A 15,037-nucleotide genomic window follows, 5' to 3' on the forward strand; every position below is an offset into this window, starting at 1 on the left:
TGCCGTCAGTATAGTAATCGCGTCGCGTGCCATCGGTATATTAATTACGAACGCGTTATGCCAAGCGAATGAAGTCATTTCGGTAAAATACTTACCGACGAACAAACCGTCCATGTTTCTTAGCAGGCTGAATGAGTTTCACGATGATCCATCTTGGCTTTCTTAGTTCTTGTCCTTAACGCGACATTAATAGCGCAGATTAAAATCTTTCTAATGACATCTCGACTTCAGCGATATCCATCGTAGATTAGTCGCGCTGATTATCTGCAATTTGCACCAGAAAGCACAGATTACTTTCCAATTTACATATGTCCGAACTCATTCAATATAATGTAACATTTGCATCATCATGCATGCATCATCATACTTGTTATCAACTGTTATCACATAAGTGTTAAACAACTGCAACAGTAACAGCAATGTAATCACGAAATAATTTCAGGCGAACCTAATGCGGTGTACCAAGAAGCCTAGCGCTTCATGTTATTAATCTAAACTCATATGCCATAAATCATGAGCTAGCCATGCATCATTCAACAGGTATTTTACAGCAAACGTACGAATTATTAATGCAATCAACTCCAGTAATTCAAATGATTCTGCTAGTAAATTGATACAACTTGCAACAGAGGCCGTAATTCGCAAATCAACTGCGCCGACATCGGCACATCGGAGAATCCCTTCTCGAATGTCTCTCGGCAGCAGTTCGCCCAATCGCGGGTTAGCTACCGGAAAACTTATATCACCGCACAAAGCCGAGTGGGTTAGTATAATAACGCGATACCCATAATAAACGCGACCGGTGTCCTCTCATTGAGGGCAACAATGCCCACGTTAGATGAGTTAATCGGTAAGTTCCTCCCCGATGCGCGCACTACCCGAGTCAGCGCTGCGCAACCTATTATACGCCATCATTCGTCGACGATGATGACGACGACGAGCCGGAGAGTTTACACGACGGACCCTGAAACAGGATATAGGAAAGGCGCGGTATCGGGGAACAAAAGGATGACTGACATCCCCGGTGATCCCGATCGGGAGCTCGCAGTGGCTCTCTCAACGAGCTGCCATATATTCCGTTTCGATCTCTATTGAGACTTCCATGACGGGTAGACTGACGATGATGCAACTTGCGAAAGCACAAAGTCGCAATTATTATGTCGCTCTATCTCTGCCAAATCGCGTTAGATAACGTTAATAGAAGAAACATTAAGATTCTTAGAGGTGCGATTGAGATGAAAGAGTAGTCATAAATCAAGAGATACATAAGTATCTTACATAAGTATCGCAATAAAAAATAATTACTGATTAAATATAGCTCAATTTTACGGTAAATATTATATAAATTTAATAAAATTTAATATGTACATATTTTATATATAAAAGAAAGAAATTTATATTTTTTTTCATAATTGGATCTTACTTGTATAAATTTTTTTATCACATATGGTATTAAAATTATCGATAGTAAACGATTTTTATATCGCAAAGAGACAGCGCGCGCAACGTGTACGAGGTGTTGTAACTACAATCCGAGGGAGAAATCGCTACGAGGAGTACAATATCAGAGAGCTCCGGTAATCCTCATCAACGGTCGACAGAGATTCTCAACGGGGATAAAGAGTCACTCGTTCGTACAGAAAGAGCTGCATCGTCGAAGAAACGAGGGGATGAGAACTACTGATCGGCAAAGAGTAATTCATCAGAGAGGATGCTGAGGCTGACGGCTGGCTACGTCCGCCTCTTCTCTTCTTCCAGACTCTCTATCCGACTCTCTCGTTCCGTCTCTGTCTGGCTCGCTGCGTTCTTCTTGAATTCCGATTCTCTATGATGGGCAACGGGGTCAAACCGCAGCCTCTGCTTGTTAATTCGTCGCGTCTTCGGCTTTTGTCCTGGCGCACTAAAAGCCGTCAGTGCCGCCGTTAAATGCGCAACGCGGCATGAAAGGAGCTTACGTCATGGATTACTACCGATAACAAATGCCGGTATCAATTACCGCGCAATGAAAATTGATCAGCGTCAATCGTCACTGTACCACAAAGTGCGCCAATTGGTTAAATATATTCCGAGGATATTGTTAGATCGATTCTCAATCGGCCTTGCGTGGCATTGCTATTTATACTCGTTCGTTGAATCCGATGAGAGATCGTATACATTTACATTACTTGGATCAGAAGTGTTAGATACAGCATATGTAATTAACGTTTACAAAAATATGCATGTCAAGAACATTGTAGATATACATGAAATTAGTGGACTAAGAGAAACCATGATGAAACATCATTTTCTACTTGTTATTAAATTGAACTGGTCCGATGAACAAGATCTTCACGTTCCGAGTACGCTCAGTAACCGTATACTCTTTGCAAGCATGAATCTTTTACTTTTGCGATCATATGCGAGACAGGCAGGCGCAGCGTACAAGTATTATTAGCGTGGCCGAGAGATGCCCATATATAAATTTAATAATACCGACAATAAGCGCTCGTACACTCATCAATGCATCTTCGCTTATACAGCTTCGATGTACTGAGTAACGAAGGGGGCGAAGGGGACAGGGAAAAGAAGTGAAGCTATATTAAGGAATGATTGATAAACAGGCTGACCCACATTCGCGTATGAACGTGAAGAGCGTTATAGACGAGTCCTTGACGCATGCACTTCGTGCGGATAATTACGCGCACAGAAGGCACGTGCCTTCTGATCCGTGGATTTGAGGCTACGCGAGAAAGGGGGGACTCTCTCACAGAAGCCGCTCGTGTTTTTTCGGGGTGTTAAATTGCTCGATCGCGTGAACGGGAGCACGCATATACATGCATGATAAGATTAAACCAGCCTCTTTATGCGGTCATTTCCTTGGACACGTACGTCTCATGTCCATCAACAATCAAGAAGTGCATTCTTCACGTGCTCGCTCTCATTTACGTTTCCTGTGACAGGTCTCTGTTCTCAAGTTGTAACGTCTAGCGCTAATTAACAAGATGTTATATTATTAAAGGAAACACATAACTATATTGTAATTCTTGTTTTTCTTAAAATCGCAAATTACCTGCAGATACGCGCATCTCTGGAAATCTAATCTTCTTCGTGTCTATTCGCGCAGATCGTTAAAAGCACGTTATTTTTGGGTCTTCCGAATAATCATCAGGCGCTTGATGGTGCGTAAATTCATCTCCGAATTAAACAGCTAATCAATTACGCTCGTCCCGAACGATCGGACACGGTTGGCGGTGCCGCGCGTTGACGGCGAGACGAAGGCCGTTGCAGGAGTCACGCCGCAAATTGCTTCATCTCGTAGGAAGAAGTCGAGCATTTGGTTCGTGGCACCGGGCCGCTCGTCGATATTAAGTCGGACCGCGGCCGCGATCAGGTGCGGCGTCCTGACGATTTCATCAACAGGCACGTCCACGCCGGGATCATCATACTTTGTAACCGCGCGGCAAAAAGCAACTGCCCGCGCCGGGACACACCAGGAAATATATGCCCGTAATACGGCGTGGATTCAGCGCGACCGCGCGCGCAACGGGTGACGTATGATGATAGTGTGGCCCAGGAGAATCAAGATGGCCGTAATAATATCATTATCCCAGTGGTCTCCATCGGCCGTTCGGGGCCCCGAGTGAGACATTTAACGTAACGACCGGCCATCCGTTATCGAGCCCCGGCATGCCTAAGCTTACGCGGGTCGGGGCCCGGCGATACCGACAGACAGACAGACAGACAGACAAATAGGCAGAAGGCGGCAGATACCCCTGATGGTCAGTTCGGTCAGTTTCCGGATGTATGAAAGTACAGTTTGCACTGTTGTCGCCGTATTCTGTGGTCTCGATTACCATATCACAGACCAATGTTCCTGCAAACGCGCAAACGGATTTTACAGTGCCGGGCGAGATACGACTATCTCTCCCAATTGCGTTAATGAGATACTTAGCAATGTGGCAATTTACGAGCGCGCTCAATGCAATTTGGATGCCGGGCAATCGTTTGAACCTAGCAACAAGCCGAGCGTCCAACATCAGTTCGCTTAACCACGCTTCATACGTTTCCACGCGCACTCCGCCGTCAGTTTTTCTGAAGACTCCATAAAGCCTCTATCACCATCATCATTATCGCCATTACTGTGCATCCACTGCGTAGCTCGCGCATTCGAGAGCCACGCGTTGGCAAGTGGATGCTCTGGCGAGTTCCTTTACCCTGAAGAGAAACGTGGTTACCGCAGCCGATAGCGGCCCGGCAGAAGCATCAAACGAGCGGCATTTGTTTTGCGAATTTCACGGTGCGAGCTGCATTCGTCTCGACGACAACGATCATCCCGTCTCCGCGTCACGGACTTCGAAGGTGGACCTAACATGGCGACGACCGGTGCACAGCTTCATTAGAGTCTCCGAGTTGGTGGTGCTGATGATGAATATCGGCGATATCTCAGGAAGGACGGAGGGAGGCAGGGGTGGTGGGCGGAAAAAGAAAGACGCGTGGTGAAGGGAGAAGGCAAAAAGGTCGGTAATGACGTCAGCGTCAGAGCAGCTGCCTCGGTTATTAATTAAGAGTGCGGACGGACGAGGCGGCGAGGCGATCGTCAAGCCTGAAATTCGCCCAGGGGACCGCGGGAAATTAATCGCGCGCGATGGATTCCGGGGTTAGGAGACCGGACTGCGTCGGGACATGGATACCTTTAGGCTAGCGAGCGAGCGCGTGCTAAGAGGACCGAACTTAATTATCGCGCCCGGGCCGCGCAAGGTGCGCGGAACGCGAGTCGAGCGGACGGGGTGCGAGGTGAATAGCGCTGCCCGGCTGCTAATTACTACGAAAGCATCTAACGATGAGATTCATCAAAAAATCATCACCGCCCCGGTGTCGATTCCAACGGCTGAATATCGCTATTAGATCGCTCATTAAAAATACTGTAGCATTTTCATAGTGAATATATTTCCTATAATTATTTTCTGCACGAATAATGAACCGTCATGGAGTTGTGCAACGAGAGCATTCGCAGTTCATAGCTGATCTTAAATTTAATTAAATTGCCTTGAGCGTAGAGAGATAGCGTGCATAATGCGCGCGACCACAATGGAAACAAACCGTGGTATGAATAAAGAGTCACGAAGTAGAAGTCCAGGCTAATTCGCATGGCAAATTAACGGAGCCGAAGGACACCGCGGGCCGTCCGCGGGACGACCTTTCGCAAATCGAGATCCTCTCGGAGTTGCACATCGTCGCGGCGGGAAAGTTGAGAGTGCGGCTCTCTCTTGGCAGCGTTAGCTCTCCGCGGCGCTTCCCCAAGAATTATAATAACGAATGCTTAAATCAGCTTAGCCGCGCTAACTTCGCTTTTGCGACTACCTCCCATGTAAATATGGAAGTAGCTCTCTACAAAGTGGAAGAGTGGGAGCCGCCGGCCGATTGGGTAGACCGGGATAGGCGGGTAGGGAGTTCTCGCCGTCGCTCTCGCGGACAAGGAAGGAGGAGGAGGAGGAGGAGGAAGAGCAAGAGGAAGAGGAGAAGAGGTGATGGAGGGAGGAGAAGGAGGAGGACGACGACGAGGTGGCGGTGGCGAGGAGGAACCAGAGGGATTCATGAATCCCAGATGCGGTGGATTAGACCGTCTTTGCCGTATTTCTGTTTTCGAGGAAGATGGCAACGGGCTACAGATTACCGCGAAAGTAGCGCCGGCGGCAGCGCCGCTGGATTAGGAATTAAATAGCCATTAAGTACCCTCCGCAACACCAGACCTAGCCTGGCCGAACCCTGGCTGTTTGCGAGTGTGCGTGCCCGCGACTTTTCCGGAAGGCGAATCGCGCCGCGGAGGACGCAGAGGACACGAGCGTAACGAACCGCGGAGGAGCGCCCGTTCGCTGCCATGTGCCTGAAGGACGTTCGGATTATAGCATTTAGATTGTTCACCACTTAATCTTACAAATGCGTGCTGCAAGATGCGATTAAATCTGAATTTACGAGCATCTGGTAGAAGTATATTACGCGGAATTTACAAACCAGGAGAAATAATTAACATTGTCGGTTTTTTATAGATGATACAGTCATCAACGGCTTTGTGTCTGTCTTGTTGTATAAATGAAAGGTGCTGAATCATACCAATTTCGGATCACGGTAAATTACAGGACAATAAAAGAAAGATAAACTTGAAATTACGTTTGAGTGACGGAACATTCATCGCAAGGTATGAAACATAATGGCGGGACATTTGCGTAACGTCACGTATTCTGATAACGGCAGTCACATCCCGCTGATGGCGACTGGGACGCAAGCGAGAGAGCTCTGGAAACGCTTACCTCGATATATGTCGCGATGAATTTTTGAAACAATGGAAGTGGCATCCCAAGCTATCTCCGTGTCACGGTTATTCGATTCCGTTTGAGCACCTCTGATCTGACTGGTTTAGCTATAGAGAGCTCTAAACCGAATCCAATCCTGATTGACGTGAGAGAAGAAAGAGGGGAAACTATCGCGAGGATTATCTCTGGCGCCACTAACACCAGCTATGGAAGATGTACGCTAGATCGCCTCATATTGTATGCCAACGAGGGACCCCGCGCTATGGATGGCAAGATGAGGCTGCGTGCCTCGAAAAAACTTCCTCGGTCATCGTTATCATCATCCTGCCGAGTAAAACAAAAGGTCGGCCTGTCAAAATGGATCCTAGATATCGACTGCATCTCCATCGACACACGTATCCAACGCTGATCCGCATTAAAACAGCTGGGTCAGGCCGCTGTTACGCCTACACTTACCAGAACGAAACGTGCATAATCCAAGAGGATAGCTTATAGATACGAGTCTTTCTCGTACGACCGTGTCAGTTGAAGAAAGCTTGCCTGCATCGTTATCTCGTGAGAATACGAAGAACATACGTCCAATCGCGTCGAAGGTAATCTGGTCGCTCGACGATCGCGGGAAAACGCGAAGATGAGAGGATGGAGAGAAGATAGAGGTGAGAGGACACGGTTACGTGAGAAAGCGCGTTCCTAGACATCTACTACTGCGCCGGGTTAACACCGGCTCCGTCTCGAGACCCCTTGCTCTCTCTTGCTACGGAAGAGCAAGGAAAGATCGCGTCACGAGAAACGCAGATGGCAGGAGGAAATGCACACGAGAGACTGAGGTTACGTTGAAGAGAATTGTTTGTAGACAAACACCACGGTTCTCCCGGCTAGGTGCCGATGATCTCCGGGAAGTGTGTTGGTGAAGACGTTCCGTTTTGTCTGCTGGAGAAACGACGACGGCGACGACGACGATGATAATGATGATGATGATGATGATGGTGATGATAATGATGATGATGATGATGATGGTGGTGATGATGATGATGATGGCGACGGAGGTAGTGGGCCGTGAAATAAAAAAAGAAACGGATAGAAAGAGAGAGAGGCACCACGCCGGGGATGAAATTACCAAGTCGCAAGTCACTCCAGTAACACGTTAACCCATGGCTCGACCGGACCCACGGTATTATAAGTAAGACGTCTCGGGAGAAGGTGGGCACCAGATATCCGATCGCTGGAATGTAACGCGGGGTGGCGCCCTTTCTGCCCGCTCTCTGCCAGTCCGGCGTGTTACCGTTGGGTCATCTTCGACGTTGTGTTAGTGTCCCGCAGTATCGAGTGCAGGACGTGGCAGGATCGATGCAAAACGTATTAACTCCCTCGACTCTTTCGCCCACTCGCTCGCTCCGCAGTCAGGTTTATCAGACCGGATTATGATTCGAGCTAAATGTACACGGATCGCCGTACCTGATTCTAGCCATGCTCGGCGCCTGCATAGATATATGCAGACTGATTGATACGTAACGATCTGTGAAGATATACCACGCCCATTTGCAATTGCACACGGATTAAAAAAAGGTTGCCGTAACTCAAACCTTGTAATACGCACTCTGAACATATCATAAATCTGACGGAACAGTTATAACAAAATCGCAACTAATGATAATGTGATTGCTTGCATTATCTGAGTCACCTTCATTTCCACAGAAAGGTCAGTTTGCAGTGCAGTGTATCTGAATAACTTGGAACATTCGTAGAACTTGCGAGACACTTAATTATCCGAATATGCTGATTAGAGACGATGACTAGCGATGTTGTTCGCACAAGCTTCCGGAAATGCCTCGGCATCCATCAGCGTGACATGCAAACGCGCGCGATCGTCGCGCGAGTCGTTCTTTCGTGGTGTGGTAAGACAAACAGAGGACAGAGACGAGAAGCGAAGAAATGCACCCACGGACACAGAGAAAGAGAGAGAGAGAGAGAGGCGGGGGTGGAGAGAGAGAAAGCAAGAGCATAGGACCGAGAGATGCACGGTTAGTTAGGGCCCGTGTTTGCCGAGCGAGTTACCCTAACCCAACTCAGGCGGTTGGCGGAATTAAACGTTCGACGGAGGCTCGTTAACGTCATGAATATGTACCCTCCTACTCCGGTACTCGCGCTACTCTAGCGTGGTCCACTCTCGCCCCCTCGGTTCCACAACCCCGCTTGGCCTCCCCGGCCGACCGCGCGTCGTTCGAGCCGCAGTCGGCGCATCGCTGTTTGCTGGTTAATATTCATCGGTTACCGCCATACACCCAGCCAGATCCTGGATGATTTTCGATGGGCTCTGATTACAATCGACTCGATCATGAGTCGTTCGTGGTCCAGATATAAAGCAGAAAAAAGGACGAGTTTCACGGACAGTTACCGATTTTCTTGAGAATAAGCTATTGTGTTGAGAACACTTGTGTAGAGATTACCCTCCAATCGATGGCGAAACTTGAAGAAGACAAAGATTTTATACTTGGGTTATACTGATTCTCTCTCACAGTTGATTTTTTCGATGACGATTTTTATATTCTGGAGATACCGTTTCTTCTTTGATTTTAATGAAATGTTGCACTCTTTCCATGTCAATTTCCTAATGTCTTCATCATTAATCAATAAATATGAGATTTATACCAGTATATTATTTAGCATGTTGTAACTATATCTAATACGAAGATAAAGACAATAAAATATTTTCGTGTTTTTTTCACAAACGAATGAGAAACACTGAGTCGTCCCGATGCCATCCCCGTCAAGCCACGATATACATTTATGCGCGAGAACGGCACGATTGTTTTCGACAAAAGAAACATGGGGTTTCCTTCGTGAATGAAAAGTAAATGGGGTTAACCAAGCTGATGCCGTTCAGCGGCCTATTATTTCAAGGGTGGATACATACGATAGAGAAACGAATCTTTCGAACGTCTCCCCGAGAAGGGAATTCCTTGGAATAAAGATGTCAGGCTCTGTGTTCCTTTATCTCGTAACGTAATATAACGTTATAACAGAGGGATATCAGAATATAAGAATATCGAAGATGTATTTTTGAAACCAGACTATACGTACATTTTAGTATTTTATTTTTCACGAGATTATTACTGTTTGCCTATTCTTCCACAATGCATTATGAAGTGTATTTATTATAATTATATATGATATTTTTCCCGTTTCAATTAAAGTTTCCTCTTTTTTTTAATTTGGCACGTAATAATAACTTGCTGTCTTCAATTAGCCGAGCAGAAGAGACGAGCACAGTTCTTGAGACACGGTAGTCCAAAGGCTCAACGTGACAAGTTATGGTCCTTTCAAGCAGGAAGGCACCCCTTGAAAGCCGTGACGAGTCAACAATGAACACCATAACCGATCCATCCGCCACGTCGTTTAAACTTACGAGCGACTAGCTGGTGCCCGTGCACGAGCATTCCAACCAAATGACAGATTTAAAATCATCGTCCAAAATCACAACAATGTACCGTATATACTATTAATTATAAGATATCTCTCCTATCGAAATAGAACGCGACACATCCATAGACTTTCCTCGCCCGCGTCCACGTTTCTATTGACAGAGAACAAAGAAGCGCGGAGACAGGTTTATCTCGCGATTGGAAATCGATTGCGAGAGGCGGTGAAGTGAAATCTCGCCGTTAACCGTGACATTAGTTCTGCGTCGCAATTAATTTATCATCGAGTCGACACGCGGAGCCGGAGCGTGTGTGTACCCGTCGTGGAACAGGCGCGCGCGCGTTAGTCCTCCGCCGGGTGCTCCGAGTTATGCGCTGGTCATTTATATAAATAAGAAGCAGAAGCGATACTACCTGCGTGTGACTACCATCCGCAGGGTGACTCCACACTTTGCATTATTCCCTGGGACGGCCGCGTTCGTACCCGGGAATCAGACGCGGTCGGAGGGGATTACGAATACACAAGGTGAAGCGCGCGGAGGACGCGAGCGGCATTCAGAACACGTTTCACGAGCGGTATCGTTAGCGTATTTTTCTTCGTGCAACGAGCAGCCTCGTATATACGCATTTAATGAACGGCTACTGTCCCGCACGTCGACGATATAATTGATGAAAGGAGTTTCCACCACCCGAAACGTCTTCATCTCGGCCTCTAATGCGAGCGCGCTCTCCGATACGCCCGCGAACTGACTAATGATTCGGGCAGTCAGATAGCGCGTGACGCGCGCGATACTTTTTCAAAGTTTCTATTAGGATACAAACGGGAGATCGAAAAGAAGGCGAGATGGGAAAAGAGACATTGAAGAAAGGAAGATATTGTGTTTTGAAAGTGACAGATATTTTGGACATCACGTTGGCCGTGAACTTTTTTGCCGTCTTTTAGGAAATAAGTGGAACTTTCGAGGACAGAATGCGAAAGTTGTTGAAAGGCGTCCCCCCGTGCATACAGGACATATGCATGGAGAAACCGGGGACGGTAACAGGTCGTCATAACACTAGTCGCAGGCTCGACAAAAGAGCCGTAAGCAAATAAACATTCTAACGAACCAGTTACTTAACCGCCACGTCCACTGACCATCGTTCACTGAAGTGGTGCCATGGAAAAAAGAAAGGAAAACATCGCGCCGAATCCAAAACTGGTTCACGAACTTGATTCGAAGCCGTCTCATTACCGGATGCTGCGGCAAGCTGCGGAAATAGCGAAGATTCAAGTGGCACGGGCCAACCTCAAGGATGTGGCGATTCCAGACGATTCTGAAGACAATTAACGGGCGGTGATGACCCAACAAGGTCGAATCGGGGGCCGGCTGAAAAGGGGTCCATCGAGTGCTCCGAGTGACGAGATGAAATATTCATGCTGTTATTGCAGCTTTCAGCAACCCGTTGCGAATGTTACTAAGTGCTTAGCGATCATACAATGATGCCAGTTCTACCAGCTGGTTGAAACAGTTTAGCGGTTAATAAATGATACGGTAAAAAGAAGTTGTGGCAAAATCTAAAAAATCCCTTTTTCTCGCAGAATATTTGGTGTATCAATGATTGAACGCAACGGATATTGTGTATCAATTTCCCGTTGATTCTTTCAAAATGATGAAAAAAGTGATATGTGATAATAGAAATTGAATGTGTAATAATTTATAACGTATATGTTCACGAGCAATATTTAAATATGTCAATATAGGCAGATACATAGATAATACGTGAAGCAAATCCCGATCAAAAATTGAACCGATATTAAACGGCGAACGGCAACAAGGGGTATCGCGAAGTATTATCCGGCATCGCAGGCTCGTTGGTCCATGAAAGCCCTTTTGTGTCTGAGGGCTAGTTCGGCTCTCAATTAACCCATCAGCTACCGGAATGGCTCCCGCGCTTAAGTTGCCACGGAGCCTCGAAGTGAAAAATAAAAAATCAAAAAGGAAAAGAAAGACAGATCGGGTTGTAAAGGGGAGGAAAGTACGGGCGGGAGAGACACAAGGTCGATGGTGAAGCGAAGCTGCGAGCAGGCGAGAATGGAGAAGCGAAAAAAACGAATGACACAAAAGTCTAGGCCGAAACTGCTTAATTAATTCGAATTTATCCGAGGCATGACGAGCCAAATTTTAATTCAATTCCCTCTTTTGTGCCACGTCCTCCATCTCTCGCACTCGAGAATCTCCATTCGTGCCGCGATGCATGCAGAGAAAGAGAAAGAGAGAGAGAGGAGAAGAGAAAGAGAGCTTTCGTCGACGTGACACCTCCGCGATTATAATTCCTCGGCAGATTATTATTCCCGCAATTAAGCGGCATCTTGGAAGAGGAGGAGAAGGAGGAGAAGAAGCAGAAGGTAAAGCCTCGTCGACTGCAGCAACTGCAAAATGCCCGGCATAGCAGATCGCGCCTTTTTTTCAATAGACCGAGGGCCTGTTTGTTTTATTATCCACCGTGACGATCGCGCCGCGAGAAATTCACCACCGCGAGACGCGCGCGTTCGTGTGCACGTTGAATCTCTCACGATTACTGAATATTCCGCTGGAAAAAAGGGGACACAATGGAAGGTTCTACCGTGCGGTATTAAAACATGTACGAAGTGGCGAACGCAGAATATGCATCGTTTCGAGTGCGCGATGAAAGGCGATGCTTTTTTCGTTCTTGCGAGAAAAACTAGAACCTATACGTGCATAGTGTGGTGTAAACACAGGCATACTGTATGTAGGCCAGTAGACTCAAAGTCTCTACATTTTTCTGAAATCACGCTTTAGTGTTTCAAGTTTCCAGCACATTTCATCTCTAAGCTAGGCACCTTCGTTCGTGTTTGTCTATATGCCTGTGTACAATCGGCAATTTACAGTTAGCTCCGCGCTACGTCGATGATCGATAACTTGCTCGAGTGCGCGAATCATCGGCTACAGCAGCGGGGCCGAAAATCGCACGTCGATCCGAGAGAGAGACTGACTGGCAGCCGCGCGAACAAAAAACAAGTTGAGGAGTTTGAAGGCGCGAGAACACGACCGAGCGGATCGCGCAGCCCGAAAAGTATCGTATAAGATTACAGTTATAACCAGACTGCCATAACCAGTCGAGCGTCGACCCGACGTAAGTAGACAGTCCGATGAATATATTGCATCCTCCTCGAATAAAATGTTGAATTACTACCGTTTGACGTGCAAGAAGTCGCCTCTCTCTCCTGGTCTCTCGTGTCAGGTGGCCGGCGTTCCCGTTCCCGTCCGCGCGTTTCTACGAGTCACACCTTGCAGGAAACACTTCAGGCTTAATTGCTTCTTCAGGATCCTCCCCCGGGGCCCCATGAAGCGCAGAATCAGCACGGAGGTTAAGGATATATCCAAACGAGTTCTTAACATTCCACCTGCATGAAACCGCGGCTGCCAGCGCGACTGAGACAGATCCTTCCTCGGTGTGCGCGTTATTCGGTTGGGACAAAAATGTCGATGCGCCGAAGGAAATTCGCGGACAGGAGCTTCGAGATGTTTCACGTCAAACTTGTATGCACATGATGTAAGATTTTTTAATCTCTTATTATCTTATTATCTTAAACAGACACTTTTGTTCACATTTGATGCGTCTGTGAATATATTGGGTCGTCCGGAAAGTTCGTGCCGATTTTGAAGGAAAATTCAAAGGCAACATTTTTTTATGTCAATAAATATTTATTGACTTATGTATGCACCGTTTTGTTTCACAACCTTTGTCCATCTTTCACGCAACTGGAAGTTTCTCGGCGAAAAACTCCTCAAGGTGGTTTTTTAGGTCGATCAAAGAGTTGAAGTTCTTGCCGCTAAGAGAATTTTGCAAAGACCTAAATAAGTGAAAGTCTGAAGGTGCAATGTCTGGTGAATACGGTGGGTGAGGTAGCACATCCCAGCCAAACTCCAACAATTTTTGTCGGATAGTCAAAGAAACATGAGGTCTGGCATTGTCCTGATGGAACACGACGTCCTTCCTATTAGCTAATTCTGGACGTTTTTCCTGAATCGCTGTCTTTAATTCATCCAGTTGCGAGCAGTACTTATCTGCATTTATCGTTTGGTTGTGTGGTAGGAGCTCATAATATAGGATTCCTTTCCAATCCCACCAGACACAGAGCATGACTTTTTTTGGATGAAGGCCGGCTTTCGGAGTGGTTAATGCTGGTTCATTTCGCTTACCCCAGGATCTTTTTCGTTCTACATTGTTGTAAATGATCCATTTTTCGTCACCCGTCACTAATTGCTTCAAAAATGGTACGTTTTCGTTGCGTTTGTACAGCGAGTCGCAGATGGAAATGCGATCCATTAAATTTTTTCGGCCAAATTATGCGGAACCCATACATCATAGCGACTTACGTAACCAAGCTTCACTACATGATCGTGGACAGTGGTTTTCGATATTTTCAGTATCTCTGCTAATTCACGTGTCGTGTAGCGCGGGTTATTCTCGATCAGTGTCTTGATTTGGTCATCATCAGTAGTAGAGGGTCTGCCCGAGCGTTCTTGGTCTTTAAGGTTAAAATCACCAGCTCTAAACTTAACGAACCACTTACGTACGGTTCTTTCAGCTAAAGCGCCTTCTCCGTAAACAGAACATATCGAATTTGTTGCTTGTGAGGCATTTTTGCCTTTCCGGTAATAGAAAAGCATCAAGTGTCTAAAATGTTCTTTGTTTTCTTCCATCTTCAAAAGAGTACAAAACTGACACGAATCAATTTATCTGAAACAACTTTTTTCCTAAAGATGCGTTGAAATGTCACCTTTAAGCATATGTATATAAATCGTATGTTTTTAATAACATTGATATATTCAGACATGTTCCAACGCCATCTATTAAAAATCGGCACGAACTTTCCGGACGACCCAATAGTAAAGCCTCACAATTTACAGAAAGAATTGATACTTATATCAAGCATGCTCTACTTATATCAGTATTAAATTTGATGTCACTCAATATGTATATGTGTGCATATGTGTGCGTGTGTGTAGCGATGAATGATCGTAAGAGAGCGCTCAGTAATCGCACCGATCAGCCGCTACGAAGGACAACACACGTGACAAGTCGAGGGAATTAATCCATGCCCTTCAGGAAGATTACGGATTTTGGGGAAAGTAAGGATTTCCGCAGGCGGGTGCGGCACGGGCGACGTTGCAACGCAGAAGCGGCAATCTCCTGAAGTGTTTGCCCTGTGTCCAACAACGCTTTCTTCTCTCTCTCTATTTCCTTTTCTCTCTTTTTCTCTCTCACCTCTGCTCCAAGTTTCCTCGATCACGTGTCCTAGCTTCTACCCCCGACACTTCT

This window comes from Ooceraea biroi, chromosome 4 (genome assembly GCF_003672135.1).
Source record: "Ooceraea biroi isolate clonal line C1 chromosome 4, Obir_v5.4, whole genome shotgun sequence".
NCBI classification, from domain to species: Eukaryota; Metazoa; Arthropoda; class Insecta; order Hymenoptera; family Formicidae; genus Ooceraea; species Ooceraea biroi.